The sequence below is a fragment of the Bactrocera neohumeralis genome, chromosome 4, assembly GCF_024586455.1.
Source record: "Bactrocera neohumeralis isolate Rockhampton chromosome 4, APGP_CSIRO_Bneo_wtdbg2-racon-allhic-juicebox.fasta_v2, whole genome shotgun sequence".
NCBI lineage: Eukaryota > Metazoa > Arthropoda > Insecta > Diptera > Tephritidae > Bactrocera > Bactrocera neohumeralis.
The window spans coordinates 65,514,996-65,531,400 of NC_065921.1; the positions used below are offsets into that span (position 1 = coordinate 65,514,996).

Consider the following 16,405-nt stretch of genomic DNA (forward strand, 5'->3'; position numbering starts at 1 on the left):
AGAGACAGACTATATGTAATTGGGTAGAATATGCGTATTGGGGAGTTCCTAGGTCGAAACACTGTTGATACTCGGACAGTTTCCTCTTACTTTCCTTCGTTGAAATTCGCAAATTTTTTTGAATGTGGGAACTGTAATAGTCGTAGGATTTGAACCAAAGGCATCTGTCAGATGAAAATCATATATTGTTTCCCTTAAAAGTTTATTTACTTCAAATTATACAAATCATACTCGTGATTCCTTACGAACGCAAATTACTCACAATTTTGATATTTTTTTAAAGTTAGATGATTAATGATATTAAGTTCAAGCCAAATGAACTGCTAATTATTACAACACTAATTGTTAAGAGAGAGCCTTTACTCGCATACAAGTAAACAGGAGTAAAGAAGCGCATCACACAATCACAATATAAGGAAGACTTGGGAAGGCTGTAATGATAAACCGATTATTTCTTGAGAATTACTCACCCCTATGACAAGTACGAGCGCTTAGCAAAATAAATTTCAGAATATTTTCAAATTAGGGTAAAGGTTCATTGAATTACAAAAACAAACAGCGAGAGCAAAAAATGTGCAGCAGCGCATTGAACCGAGCAAAATGTCATCGAATGCGCACAAGCAAGGCAACAATAACAGCAACAAGGCTTGAAATACTGCAAACGATTACTTTATGAGCGTTTAAGTCCACTTATCGGCCACAATATGAATGAATGCCACATAAAATATACGGCATAAGCAATATAATTTTAATGAGTGTATAACACATTGCAGGCAATTAGTGCTTTTGACTAAAAACAAATACCATAATTTGAATAATGGTCAGCGAGGTGTCAACGTTTAATTGGGAAATGAACTTGAGAGATAGAGAGAGGAGAGAGGGGAAGTAGGTGCCGCAGATAAGAGACTTTATATGATTTAGAGACATGATAAATATGCATTGAACCAGACGAACCAATTTCCAGCGAATTGAAAAGGTCAATACACCTGGTTAAAGTAAATACATGTATTAAGAATTTATAAGTATGGATGTCAATAGGTCGGTGACTTTAGTGAAATCACTGTTCGGCTTTGCTTTCGTTCTTTATTCTATCTCCTATTTGAGAATCAGAGCAGAAAAAATCTTTCGAAACATTTAATTTCAATAAAGACATTAACCTCAAAATTTTTTAACTGAATACCAATCCGATTATCCGATTAAATGTTGTCTAATTCAGTCAAACCGACCTCCTTGGATATACATATTAACTTGAATACCCTTCACAAGTACATTTCATGTAACAACTGTAAATATAATCTGAAAACATAGCCGGCCAACGATTTACAGCCAACGAAAAAGTTTTGCTAGTTCATTCTAGCCACGTTGTTTGATACAAATAAATTTCAATTCTTACTTAACAAAAAAAAATAGATCTTTATCTTGATACCGATCGATCACTTTGTAAAGCAGATATGTATGTATATGCTTTTGTGATCAGATATATCGGTCATTTTGTATGGTAAATATTTACTATACTGATGAACAAACATTCCCCTTAGTTACTAATATTTTCCATGGTTTTAAGCTGGATTTGGTCTAGCTGAGTCATGACTGATGTCATTGCCATTATCTCCTTATGATGGACTGTTTTGTATGTAATCACAGAAGGAAGTGAATGGGTGAATTATACCCTTCGGTGTAAGAGGTAGAGACCAACCAATTCAAAACTCAGTCCAACAAAGGGATGAAGCGGGCTTGGATATACGCCCTAATGTCGGTGGGAGACGAGGCAGGCACAGCAATTCGTCCAGCTTTGTCACCAACGCCACACCATCACTGCAAAAGAAGCAAGTTCCGGTGGTTGTAGTACTACTGCCAAGCCAGCTTTCCAACTTTGGAAACAAGAGATGGCGGCGGTCGCGTACGTAGCCAAATTGAGAGCAAGGAAAGAGACGTGAAACCGTTGATGAGAGAGAGGGTACTGGATACCCGACAATTGGGATTTAATTGTGATCTACCCAATATACAAACAGGGAGACAGCACAATCTGCGCCAACTACCGTGGGATAAGCCTTCTAAACATCGCATATAAGTTCTATCGAACGTTGTGTGAAAGATTAAAGCCCACCGTCGACAAACTGATTGGACCATATCTTTAGGCCTGGAAAATCAAGAACTGATCAGATATTCACCATGTGCCAAATCTTGGATAAGACCCGTGAAAGAGGATCGATACACCACACCCCCTCTTCATCGATTTCAAAGCTGCTGCCTTTATGCCGCTATGTCTGAATTTTGTATCCCCGTAAAACTAATACGGCTATGTAAACTGACGTTAAGCAATTCCAAAAGCTCCGTTACGATCGGGAAGGACCTCTCCAAGCAGCTCGATACCAAACAAGGTTTCAGACAAAGCGACTCCGTATTGTGCGACTTCTTCAATATACTGCTGGAGATAATAATTCTGCAGAGCTGAATCGAGAAGGAACAATCTTTTACAAGAGTGTACAGCTACTGGCACGAATTAAAAGACAGCGCATACGCTGGCTAGGTCATGTCGTCCGAATGGATGGATACACTCCAGCTCCGAAAGTATTCGACGCAGTACCCGCCATGGGAAGCGGACAAAGAGGAAGATATCCACTCCATTGGGAAGACCAAGTGGAGAAGTGCACTTGGCATCTCGAATTGGCGCCACATTGCGAAAAGAAGAAACGACTGACGCGCTGTTCTTAATTTGACTATAACCACATTGCGGAGTTTATGTCAGTAAAGAAAAAGAAGTGTTAAATTGTATTTTTCCCATCAAAGCTATAGAAGCTTAGGCCAATGGCACCTTTCATAGAAATATGCTATAAAGAATCACTCCAAAAAGTTTAACTTTAGAAGAAACGTTGTTTCTAATTATTTTCAGTGTAATGGAATTGAGTTAGAAATTTCTGATTTTAGAGTTGGCGTTTCAAACTTGGAGCTTCCTTTTAGTTTCTTAGTCCAGTATGGGTATCCAACATGAATTTTTCCTTTCCATTCCTACACTAATTTTTGACTTTCATTAAGGATACTCACATAAAAAGTCACTTGCAATTCGTATGATGGGAAATATTGAAATCCCACCTTCACAGTCTACCAAGCTGAGCTAGTCTGCAGCAATTTGAGATTTAATTGAGTGAAAATAACAAACGAGTGGAAAATGTGAGTTGCCTTATGAAATAAAATGCAGCCGTTTTCGCTTTCATTATTTCAGGTCTGTTTCACTGCGGGAATATGTAAAAAAATGGACCAAACAACAATAACAAAACATACTAAAACAAAATTACTACACAAATATTTACAAATCTACACTTAGCACGATCTCAGAAACGAGTGAGCGTGTAAATATGTGAAACTTACAAACGAGTACAAGCAACAACAATTGGCAAAACTTTGATCAGAATAATGGCGGCTGTAAATGAACATAGAAACATTTACATATACATATGTACATATATACATTCATACATATGTACATGTAATTATTTTACTCTGTGTATGTATGTATGCCAGCCGCTCAGCTGTTGCCATAAACTTTTCAGTAATTGCGCTTGCGTAGCGCTCTCCATAGTTTGGCAAACTTTTAGCCAGCTACAACTGTAACAATAACGCTTAAGAATTGAAACTTTGATCTTTAGTGAATTCAATGCGAGCATTTGGTTTTACAATGGGCTTTACTTTGAATTATTCGCAAGCTTTAGAAGCTAACTAGTGCAAAGAGGCAGTGAGAGCGCATGAGAGCTAAATAAGTTGAGCAAGTGCACAAGCATAGAAGAGAGCAACACAAATAGGAGCATAAACACATGAGAGATCACTTAAGTGAGCAACTTATGTGAGTCTACTTAGCGACTAGGCAGCGTTTCCCAAATCCGCTAGCCATTAAGCTATAGCATAACTGTCCACTAAGCAATTGCCACAATAAAAGCAACAAAAATAAATATGAAGAAACAGCAACAACAAGCTGCTTACCACTTTGGCTAACAGTTAGCCATTACTAGTAACTCACGCAACAATTGATAGCTGTTGTTTTTGTCTCCACAGCTGGTAGCTAGCATGATAGCTCGCTCGCCTTCGCTTTTGGACAGCTTTAATGCGCTCTTTGACTTGAGACTTGGCTTTTTGGTCGCAAACTGCGCGCTTTTAAGTTGTCTAGCTACCACGTAGAGGTGTTAGTGTGTATGTGTGTCAGCAGTTTAGCTTAGCTTTGGCGCTTTGTCTATTTGCTGAGCGCTTGAGACCGTCTCTCCACTACAATGAGACACGCTACCAAAGCATTGGATTTTTGATTGACTTGGCGGCGCTGCAAAAGCGTTCGCTGACTTCAGTGTGCGCCGACCAGTTTAAGCAGGCAGACGACGGCCACAAATCGGTTTGTCGACGAGAGGGTGTATGTGTGTGTAATTATATATATATATACATATGGGCGTATATGTAAATGTGCAAAATACATACACAGGCGTAAAACGCGTTCCGTTGGATATTCTTACTTTCGTTGTGTTGAAGAAAATTGCAAAAAAATTTAATTTAAAAAAATTTACAAAATTCTCAAACGCTCCAAATCGTAAGCGTTCGCTTGTTACTTTCGAGCAAAGCAGTGAGTGAGTGTGTTTTTGTTGCATAAATTTGTATTTTTTTCGTGCAGTAAATCAGTGTTCGCACTCAAAAACGACTTGCCAACACACGAAGCCAACAACAATTGCAACAACACAGAAATTAAAGTGCAAAAGTTAATAAAAGCGAGTTGAAAAATACAAAAAAGTTAAATATTAATTAATAATATTGCAGCCGCAGTAAGCACGATCGAGCCATCACGACACAAATACAAAAACAACAGCAGCAACAACAAAAACAACGATACAAGCTAATTTAGCAACAACAACAGCTGTTTTTCCTTCTCTGCTGTCAGCAGCTCACACTCACTTTCGGGCTGCCTCTTGCAAAATTTCAAAAAAAAAATAAAAAATATAGTATTCAAAAAGCAACAACAATAAAAATGTTGTTTTGAATTTCATTTCAAAAAATCACCACAGCCGCGCAGTGAGGCGTGTGTGCAATCCGCAGCATTCGAGAGGTGAAGCTGCATTTGCTCTAAAACAACAAGAAAATGAATAAATGTGCGAAAAACTGAAAAAATTTAAAAGCCAGTGGCATTTCGGAATTTTTAATTGAGCTTAAAAAGTTGTGACAAAAAATTCAGTAGAGAAATAATTTTTTTCTTTCACTGAGAAGTGTGAATTGTGTGTGAGAATATTTTGTTGCTGCTGACGTTTTAAGGCAAAATCTGGACGAATTAAAATCAGCGCAGATTTCAAAGTGAGTTTTGGGTAATAATGTTTAGTCTAAATATGCCAACATATACAGCTATACTTATGAAAGTATGCTTAATCTGAAGATTGTTTTTGGTATCTAAAAATATTCAGCAGTCATACATACATACATGTCGTCATCTAAAATTCAAAATAACGTAACACCACTTTTCATAAGTTTACAGGCGAAAGAAAAGCGATATAACAGAAACCACTCAATTTGAATAAAAATTTAAATGAAACAGTTATATATTGGATATATCCGACAGCGGAAGCTGAAATGTGTTTTCTATGTATGTACATTATGTATGTCATATGATGTAGTGAATCGTAAACAATAAAAAACTCAATTTCGATTTTTTTAGTGAAATTATGCAAAACATTGATTTTTTGCCTTTCTTCATTCCAAACCGACTTTGTTTTTTCCATTTTTATTTTGATATTTAAATATAATAATATTAGCAAAAATTAGAAAAAAAATATAAAATATAATAACTAAAAAATTAATACTAAATTTGTTCAATAAATTTACTTATTTAAGTAGCTTTTAGATTTTAGATTATTATGAGAAAAAAAAAATTAGCTAACAGACAATTTCGATAATTTTTTTTTGATTTTCAATAAATAAGACATTTTAAATTTAAATATAATATTTAGTTTCGTTAAAAATAAATTGAAAAAACTCTAAGTCCAATAATCTGTTTTTTGTCTAACTTATTTTAAATTTTTTAATTACAAAAGATTAACAAAACCCAAAACTTAAAAACAGTTATCCTTATAATTTTACTATATTTTAACATTTAAAATACTTTTTTTTATAATATTTAAAGATTTTATTATTTAAATTTTTAAAATTTGATTAAAAATGATAATAAGGTTATATTATATTATTTAAGTTAAAAAAAAAACAACTTTATAAAAAATAATTGGTACTTGAATACAACCTAATTTTTGTATATAATTTCTTAATAAATAATAAAATAAATAAGATCATAATATTTTTTTAGAAAGAAGCGAACATTTTTATGAAAAAGTTAAAATAAATTTAAAAAACAGTAACTTCTCATTCGCATATGAGTGACTTTAAAATATTAATAATTAATCATAAAACTTATAAATCAATATCTGGTGAGAATAAAATGATAACTAAAATAATAGTTTATCAAGTTAATACAAAACATTTTTTTATAATAGCTAATAAATATAATGAATGAAGAATTAAATAAAGTTTTTATTAAATTTATATATATATATTTTTTTCCAAAATATAATAATATATTAATTTTATTCATAAAAATTTTCAAAAAAAAAATTGAAAATTTAATTTTGTTTTTCAATTTTAATTTTTAATTCCACAACTCGAAATGGAAAATTGCAAAAATATTTCTTGAATCAAAAGTTGGAATGCAAAGAGAAAAGCTTTATTACATTTTTCAGCACAAGTCACAATCCCATGCAAAAACGACTTCCTTTTGTCAAGCAGCACATTACAAATAGTCTTTCAATATCTTCTGGCTTCAATTCTTATGACACACTATTTCTTATTACTTTTGTATGTACCCGGCTTCCTTTACATATTTAAAAATTCCGGCTTAATTTATTTGCTATTATTTTGTGAGGACTTCTTGTTGTGTTTGGCAACAATCTATATCGAGTATTGCTTCCAGCTTCTCATCTTCAAATCTTCATCTTTTTTGGGAACACAGGACGTTCTTCGTCTTCCAAGCCAACATTTTAAATCGTGCAAACCACTTTTGGCAGATTAGCTTAGCTAGAGCTAGTTCACCATAAACTTCCACCAAAATACAATGGCTTAGAGACACAGGAGGGTCAAAAAATATTCAAATTTTATTTTAATTATGAATTTGTGTTTACCACTTTTTTCAGCCCTTTGTTCAAGAATTGTTTTTGAATTTTCAATTTAAACGTATTTTTGTGATCGAAATTTATTTTTAATTTCATAATTTCGTATTTGGGATTATCTTTTTAATGCATTATTTGCAACCCCGATCGTATCTCTCTTTAATTGGCATTGTTTGTATAGATTTCATTTATTTGAATTAAAAATAAATTGTTGTTGAAAATGGTTATAGTTTTTTATTGATAATTTTTCCATATATAAAATATGTAAAAATAAATAAATACGAAAAAATATTTAATTAAATATAAATATTTATATTGAAAAAGCTTATGGTAAAAATATTTGCTTGTATAATAATGAATTATTTACTTTTTTAATACAAAATTTAATTAATTATAACACATAATATAATTTAAGCAAAAAAAAAACTAAAAGTAAATTATTTTGAAAAACGGTTTTAGTTTTTTTGATATTTTGTCCATATTAAAAAATATTTTCCACTAAACGACTTTGCAGTGGCTTAAACAAAATCTTATTGAGCGCACGAATTTTTTCTTTTTTCCATTCTGTTATAATTTATAAATTTTGCATAAAAGTTGAAAAATAAAATTTCAATGTTTCTTAATATAGAATTTGTGATCTTTCTTTTGCAAAAAAAAATTGTTGTTCTAATGCATCTATGTAAAAAGTTATGATGCAATATATGAGAGACTCGAGTTAGTCCAATGAGTTTTGTCCGACACTGTACATATGTATTTATATATTTTTTAGCGCGTTTGCTATTGCAAACTTATTTGAAAACGTTCCTTAAGTAATTTGTTTTACATAATTATTACTAAATAAATTTTTGAAATTTTTCCAACTCTTTTATTCAAAATAAATCGCAAAACTAATCTAGTTGCAAAAATTTTGTCCTATGCTTTATTTAATAGCATAATTAAAACAAAAAAAGCAAATTTTTCTAATCGTAATTAACTTACTTTCAACTTTTTGTGTAAAGAATAATATTATTTTGTGAATAAAATGTAAAATGTAAATGAAATATTAAAAAAAAAATTACAAAAAATAATTATTTCAGTGCTTAGGTATTATTGCTCTTATAAATAATTATTCGTAACTAAATTTTCTTCAAATATGTTTTTTTTTTATATGAAAATTTTCAAAACCATTTCATACGACAGTGGGTTGAATTAAAACATTAATATTAAATAAAGTATTTTTATATAAAAAAAAATTTGTTTACTAGTTAACTTCTCTAAAAACATTTATTTTTACTACTTTTACAATTTTTACAAATAAACCTTTTTGTTTTTGAAAAAGAAATTTTCGTGGACTGAAACATAATTTTGGCAAAATTTAATTAATTGTACTTATAATTTTACATAATTTTTTTTTAACCAGTTAACTTCTCTAAGGAAACTAATTTTTACAACTTTTACAATTTTACAAATAAACCTTTTTAGTTTTTTGAAAAAAAAAATCGTGCACTGGACTCTAATTTTTGAAAACATTTTATTAATGGTATTTTTGTTTTTTTTTTTTACCAGTTAATTCCTTTAAAAAAATTAATTTTACAGCTTTTACAAATTTTACAAATAAACTTTCTTTTTTTTTGAGAAAAAAAAATTCTTGGACTGAAACATAATTTTTGGGAATATTTATTTAACTGTATTTATAATTTTATATTTTAAAATTTTTTTGCAGTTGATTATTTTATTGAAATTAATTTTACAACATTTACAGTTTTTACAAATTAAATTAAATATTAATTAAAATTATTAAATTTTTAAAATGTTTCTAATTTTTGAATTTTTCTCATAATTTGTTCAATATTTTTCTTCAATTAAACAAAAAAAATCAAAAATTTAAAAATACTCAAAATTAGCAGTGAATTTAAAAGCAAGCGTTTGAGTTTTCAGCTCGCAAGCACCCACACCCACATACGTTTGATTAAATGTGCACGACGCCAACTTTTTGTGCGCCAACAACAGGTAAAACCGAGCGACAACAACGCCATTGGGGTGCGTTCATCCTCACTTAGAGTGCAAATATTATAAACAATAACCGTAAAAAGTATACAAAACAAAATTAACGAATAAAAATTTTAACAACAACAACAACCAATTATATTAACAACTTTTGCGCTCATTACGAAATTCCTGTTTGCTGTCACTCGTTGTTTTTATAAACTTACATACACACGCCTGCATGTGGTTATGAATGCGTGTGTGCGTCGCCTTTTGACGTTGCAACTTCTCACTCAATTGTCAGAATAAATTTCGTATATTCTTTGTTGTTTGCACACACTTACGGCATTTCTTCTCAATTTCATCTTAATTTCTTGTCGGTGTTTTTGTAAATTTATATTTGTTGTTGTTGGATTTTTTGTGACTCCACGAATTTCTCGCCTTACTTCATTTTGCCATATTCGAAATGAAGCGTAGTATTTAATAATAGCGTTCCGGCCGCAGCTCGCTTATTCGCACGAGTGTTCTTAACCTGATCTGTGGTTATCCGCGACGATCGTTGTGCCATACCTCGATCCTTTGGGCAAACCAAAAAGTCAATAATCATAAAATCACGCGTCAGCTTACACCCATTCGTAACGTTTCATCAACCGTACGTTTCTCGTAGGACGGTGCGTAGCGTAACAGCCGTAAGCAAAAGTAAGCAAAGGCGCAGGCTAATCGTATATTTTTATGTACTAAGTGATAAGTAGCAGTTTTTAAAGGACCAAATACAGTGAAATTTAAAAGTTATGAAAAATAATTGTGAAACTGCCAAAAGCTGAAAAAAACAAAGTATGCCAAAAAACTTTGAATATGCAGTGCCGTTGAAATATTAAATTCACTGCAGAATAAAACATTGGCATAAATTACTAAAAATAAATAATTTTTTTAATTAATTTAAGATAATAAATTTCAGTGTTATTTTAAAAATAAAATTTCATCAAAATTTTATGCATAACAAGTTTTGAAAATACCAACAAAAAATAGTTATGATAAAATGAAAAGCACGAAAATAATCAATTAAAAATTTTGATAACAATCATAATATAACACAATTATTTAACGGTACTTTTACGCTGTTAAGTTTAGTTTTAATTTAATAATTTTCAATATAGTCGTTTCTTAAATTGTAAATAATGTGAGATTAGATTGCAATATATTCAATTTGTTAAATGTGAAAAAACCCACGATATTAAAGAAATTAAAGTTTTCGAACTTTTAGTATTAAAAAATAATAATTTGGATAATAATACTATTTTTCGAATCCGTTAAAACGTTGTACAAATTTTAGTAAACTATAGTCACTTAAATCAAGTATAAAATTTATCCAATAATGAACTGAAGGAACAATTTGCCACTTATGTATGTGCTAAACGGTCTGTGGGGAATTTGAGGTGTGGTGATTACGAGTTTGAGTTCAAAAAACGAATTTGAATTCAAAAATTTCCAACACGTATAGCTATTTTTGCCATTTTAGTAAATGGTGGGGCTTAACTCGTACACTTTTTGACTAAAACACAAAAAATTCTACGTGATAGGAAATTTTTACTAACATTTTCGGTTTAAAGAACACAAAATTAGCAAGAAACAGCCTCTAAATCACAGTCGCAAAGAATAATTACATATGTATAACAAAAAAAAATTGACATTTTCACAAAAATATCGGAATTTTGTTGAAAAGTTTTGTGCAGAAAAATATTTGTCTGCGACGTTTTCTATGAAAAATTTTTCTCTTCAAATTTGATTCAAGGAACATTTTCTGTATGTTTCGTTTTGATTTTTCTTCACAATAATTTCTTAACGAAATTTTATAAAAAATAGTATAATAATTATTTTTTCTTCAAATTGGCTGTTTAGTACCTTTTTAATAATAAATAAATTATAATTATATAAATTATAGTTATATAAATTGGTTGTTTTTTAAACGTAAAAAATACTACTCATTACAGTTATTTTATGTAGTGCAAATTTATTTTAAATCGAATATACACCTTTTTGGAATTTAAAAAAATATATTAATTATAGGAATGGTTAAAATTCTTCAATGAATTGAAAAGTTAATTATTCTTAACAAGATTTACATTTAGTTAGAATCCAAATTTATATAAAAGCTTTTAGAATTTGGTTTGATATGAAACCTAAAATTTACAGATACATAAATTTCAAAATTTTTTTCTTAAGAACCTTCTAAAAATTTGGATTCCAGCTCTTTCATTTTTTGGAATACAGAGAAATGCTTATTAAGTATTTTTCTCAAGAATTATTGTATTTGTAGTTTATTTGAATTATCTTCCAAAATGTTTGGTCAGTGAAAATGTTTTAACTAAATGCTCAAATATCAGCTTTGAATATTTATTTTAAATTTTGTAATTTAGTTTCTATTCGCTAAGACTATAAATTGTAAGATTTTTTAATGATTTTTTTCTTTTTACGTTTCCTAAGAAAGACTACGAGTAAAATCAATTGAAAGAAATGGCTCCTTGATAGTTTCGGACTAAATAATGTTAGGAAGTTGAAATGAAAAAATATATAAAAAATGTGTATTTTTCAATTTTATTTTATTTCCATATTTGCCTTTTATATTTTTACTCTTATAAAACAAATATATGCTTATTATTTATTCTAATTTATAATTTATATATAAAAAAAATTCGGTGACGTCTTGTAGTCCTATACAAAATTATAAAAAAAAAGTCTCTATTTTGTGAGATGTAAAAACTTCACTAATAAATCGATGAACTGGATTTGATCACGTAAATGAACTTTTAATGTCACCAGTTTTTGTACTTTACCCGAAAATTTTCATACTTGTAATGCAAAATTTATCAAGGTACTACATATAATGCAAAAAATTAATATGAGTCAGCTGATAAAGTGATAAATTAATTGATCGACAGAGCTGCATATACATATTTGCAACAGTTATATATTATTTTTTTCATGAAAAACCGCAACTGAATCTGAACTCAAATTAAATCAAGTCAAAAAACTGCATTTGAATATTTAATTTCTAAATTAAAAAAAAAAATAATAATAAATAAATATTAAAATCAGTTTTATCTTAAATTAAAATTAAAATCAAATCATTAGTTATTGCAATAAATCCCTAAAGTGAGTAAACGCATGAAAAAGTGTGCGCGTGTGTGCTGGCCGGTAAGCCAGTGACCTTTGAAATCAAATATGGTATATATATAGAAATAAAAATTTGATTCCACTCAAAGCGACAACAACAAAGCGCATTAAGCGCTCAAGGTTGCTCTTGAAATCAATATTTAGATACACAAGCCAGTCCACGAAGATAATTGTGTATGCAAATAGCAGAATGTATTTAGATACATATTAATCTAGACACATTTAAATAAGCTTGTTTGTACTTCAACGCTCTGCTTCTTCTGAAGCTGTAGAGCTACTCAACGCATTCGCTTTGTGAATTGGTTTGAGGTGTGAAGATTTCATTAACGAACGTCGAGAAAAGTAACTAATACAAATACTTATATATTTTGTGGGAAAAACAGTTTAGTATTATCAACATTCGTAAGCTAAATTTTCTATAATCATTTTTAAGGCCTTAGTTTTGACTATAAATATAGATCGCGTCGAAGGTTTTATAACCTTAAATAGTAGATATGTCACTATTATTTTGTATCGAGCCTGTGACTTAAATGTCTTTTATTTGTAATTCACTGACTTAGCTTTAGAGTACGTTCACAATGCGTCATAAACTCGAGTTTATTGCCTTTTTGATGGTTAATATAAACAATACTTACAAAGCCACAGTTAAGGAAAAGGATTATGTCATTAACCGGAGTTTACTGATTAATTTGGTGCTTAGTATTAAGCATCACTTACAAACACGGAGTTAAGGAAAATGTACGAGTATATAGCATAAAATAGAGTTTACTGTTAATGCTGATGTTGATTATGAAACACTACTCATATACTAAGTTATTTTTAAATTCGCTTATAATATTTATTAAGATTACTATTATTCTAGTTGGAAACTATTTTTTTAGTTCCTCGACATTAAATGCCCTTAAAGCCAGTCAGTGTCAGTTTCTTACAACTCGCCCATAAGCACACTTGCTCATAAACTCAAAACATTATACAAGAGTTAAATTTTTTTTTATTCGGTACCACTTTTGATAATTCTGAAATTTTACTTGAAGTTGTTTCCATGTGAAGCCACGGAAAATTCTCAACTAAATTTTGTAAAACGAACTAGAAATCTAGGATCGGCGGCTGACATAGATTTGATAAATTTTCTTTTTATCTCTTTAGTAATTTCCATTGCATCATAGATTTATAGATTGAATGAATTATTGTGGGCAAAACTGCGCCTATTTTTCTTAGCCTCTTACTCATAACCCCATATATCTCATAGTGTATCTTATCGGCTTATATTTTAGCGCACTTTGAACGATAGCACGATAGCCAATATTGATAGACATTTGTTCACCGAATCGTTGGGTGTAATCGTGATTTGTTGTTGCAGTTTTTTTTTGTAATTTTTTCTACAATGTTTTCCAAATGCTGTTATTACCTGTTTTTCACGTTTGTTATTTGTTAGTTTTTTTTTACATTTATTTTCTACACACATACATGCATATCTTTTCTCTTTGCTTTTGTTGTTGTTATTCCTTGTATGTATATTGGCATGTGTTGATTTGCTCGCGATGTTGTAATAATACGCACGGAATTTGCTATGGTTGTTGTATTTGATTTTTCTGTGGTTGTTGCATTTGATTTTACTATTGTTGTTGGAATAGCTTTTGCTATGTTTGTTGCATTTGATTTTATTTAGTTGTTGCTATTGTTATATTGATTGTTTCTACGTTTTTACTGATTTTGCTTCTTCTGGCAATTGTTTTTGTTGTACATATCAACAAATGCTGCAATTATGCAGCTGTTTTTCTTTTCCTTACCGATTTCATTGCATGAATTCTCATTTTCTATAAATTTTCATATTCTTCGATTGTGCTCTCACTGTTGACTGCGGCGAGTTCATTGGTGTGCTTTCGGTTTTGGTTCGCTTTCTCGAACTAATACCATCGTTATCCATGGGAATCGTTAGAATTTTTGAAATAGTTTTGTGATTAAGATCTGAAAAAAATAACAGAAAAACTTGATTTCATGTTTTAGCCTAAAAGCTGGATTACAATGCACTCATAAAAGGTACTTTTGATTACAAGACTTTAGAGATAGATATTAGGAATAATGTGTTCTAAGGAATTTTGCTTCTAGACTAGCACTTCATAATCTACTTTTTAAACAGAACAAAGCCAAATCATTCAGTAAAAAAGCCTTAGTTGTCTTATCTGGTATAACTATAAACTTTTTTCAAACCTTTGAAGTGATTAGAAGTTATAGCATATTCCTTACCATAACCGCATTCATTTATAGGGTACAGAGTCTTATAAAAGTTCAATAAAGCTTAGTGCGATCATCATTTATAATGTAAAGACCTAACCAGAGCTTTTATATATTTCAAATATTAACTCAGTGTGTTAGTATCTTAGTATTTTACTTAACTATCTCATTGTGTTTAAAGTTTTGAGTTGATTATGCAGAATTGTGCTCAGTTTTTGTTTAACATGGCACACCTGTAACGGTATTTTAATAAAAATTTCCATAATTTCACTTTTCAATAAAATAGTTGTATAATTCTCGGACAGTTTATAAATAAATTTAATAGGAGAATTTGTTAAACACCGTTTTCATGAATTCCTAACGGAAAAATTTATATATTTTTATACTTCGGAGAGAGCTTATTACGAATAAAATTGAGTAGTGTTACAATTGTTAAATGTTTACTATATTATCTTATAGATTTGTAAGATTACTATGAGTATTCTAAAATATCAACCATATAATTCATAATCAGATAACGGTGTTCTAAAGCCAAATAAAAAACGATAACTTTTTTTAAGTTAAATATTGCTGTTGTTAGACTGGAAGCTTAGCACCCACTACTACTAACTAATAACCCAGAGTTTGCTATATTATTTCTTTCACCTCAGTATTTAATCATTTTGAGTTCACCTTCTAATTTTGCTATGAAATTCAAGCAAATGAAAAAGCTGGACTCCCGGCCTTGTAAATAGTTTTAAGTTGGCACCGTCATAGATCTACATTTTAAACCAGAAAAAAATACAAATTAAACTCGGTGCTGCTGCAGCATTTTAAAGGTACTTTGCAGTTGTTTATAAACACGAAATCTTCAACTCTCGTCTTATGCAGATTCTTCTGCGATTTGGAAGCACATTATAAAGCCAAGTACGGAGTATAGGTTAGGGCTCAAATATGAAGAAGGGACTGTTTCTTCTAAGTTGGTTTTGTTTAAAATTTATAAAACTGACTTTGACACATTTTTTATTTAATCCGCCTTCAAACTGTGTAAAAATTGTTTTCCCTACAACAGCTTATCAAATTACAAAACAGATTTACTCACATACATGTATCTGGCTTTGAATATTGCATTGTGACTGCAGCGTTTGCTCCAACTGGTTTTGCGTGTCAATGAAAATTTTATTGTACAACAATAGCAGCAACTGCATAAATTAATTATAAATACAATAACAACAATATGGCAAAATAGATGAAAAAAATAGAAAAATTATTTATTAAACTAATAATAGCGGATGTGTGTGCGAAAGAGACACAGAGAGCACGAGTGAGTGAGAGAGCGCGAAACAGCTGGTGAAATCACTGAAACGCTGTGCACACACAGCAGGAAGGGGAAGAAGCAAAAACGTGTTGTGGCAATATTGAATACCAAAAATGCTATAAATATATTTTTAACTGTACATATCTATATTATATATATTATATGGCATGTGTATGTTGTTTGCTATTGTAAGCGCTGTGTTGAATGCACGTTTCTACAAAGCTGAAATTATTTTTTATAGCAAAGCTGTAGTTGGATTCATCAATAAATGTGTGTTGTGAGGCATTTGTTTATCGTTTGATATATGGTTATGCATATTTACGGTTAAAACTGATTGACTTGCACTGTAGGAAAACGAAGTAAAGTCAGAAGGCATATTTTTGGACTGTTACATAATAACCCTTTTCTATTTAAATAAAAAAATTAAATATTAAAACAATTTATAAATATTATTATACTTTCCAAAGGCATAAAAATAAAAGAATAAGTACTATAAATAAAAAATAAAAAAAATTCTTATTAATTAACTAAATGATTTCTTAAAGTTTCTGAACAA

At 30.1% G+C, this 16,405-nt stretch overlaps 1 protein-coding gene across 7 annotated transcripts in view; it reads left to right on the top strand.

The window, feature by feature from the left end:
• Window positions 1–4,347: 4,347 nt before the first annotated feature.
• LOC126757634 (A disintegrin and metalloproteinase with thrombospondin motifs 5) overlaps window positions 4,348–16,405 on the top strand; it is a 160,593-nt gene continuing 148,535 nt past the window's right edge. For 6 of the 7 annotated variants that reach the window (XM_050471694.1, XM_050471696.1, XM_050471697.1 and 3 more), the window contains exon 1: window positions 4,348–5,322. The gene's annotated coding sequence lies outside the window, so the exon portion shown is untranslated. Of the gene's footprint in view, window positions 5,323–9,705; window positions 9,843–16,405 lie in introns of those variants that run through there. The other variant, XM_050471695.1, reaches the window with a different exon arrangement.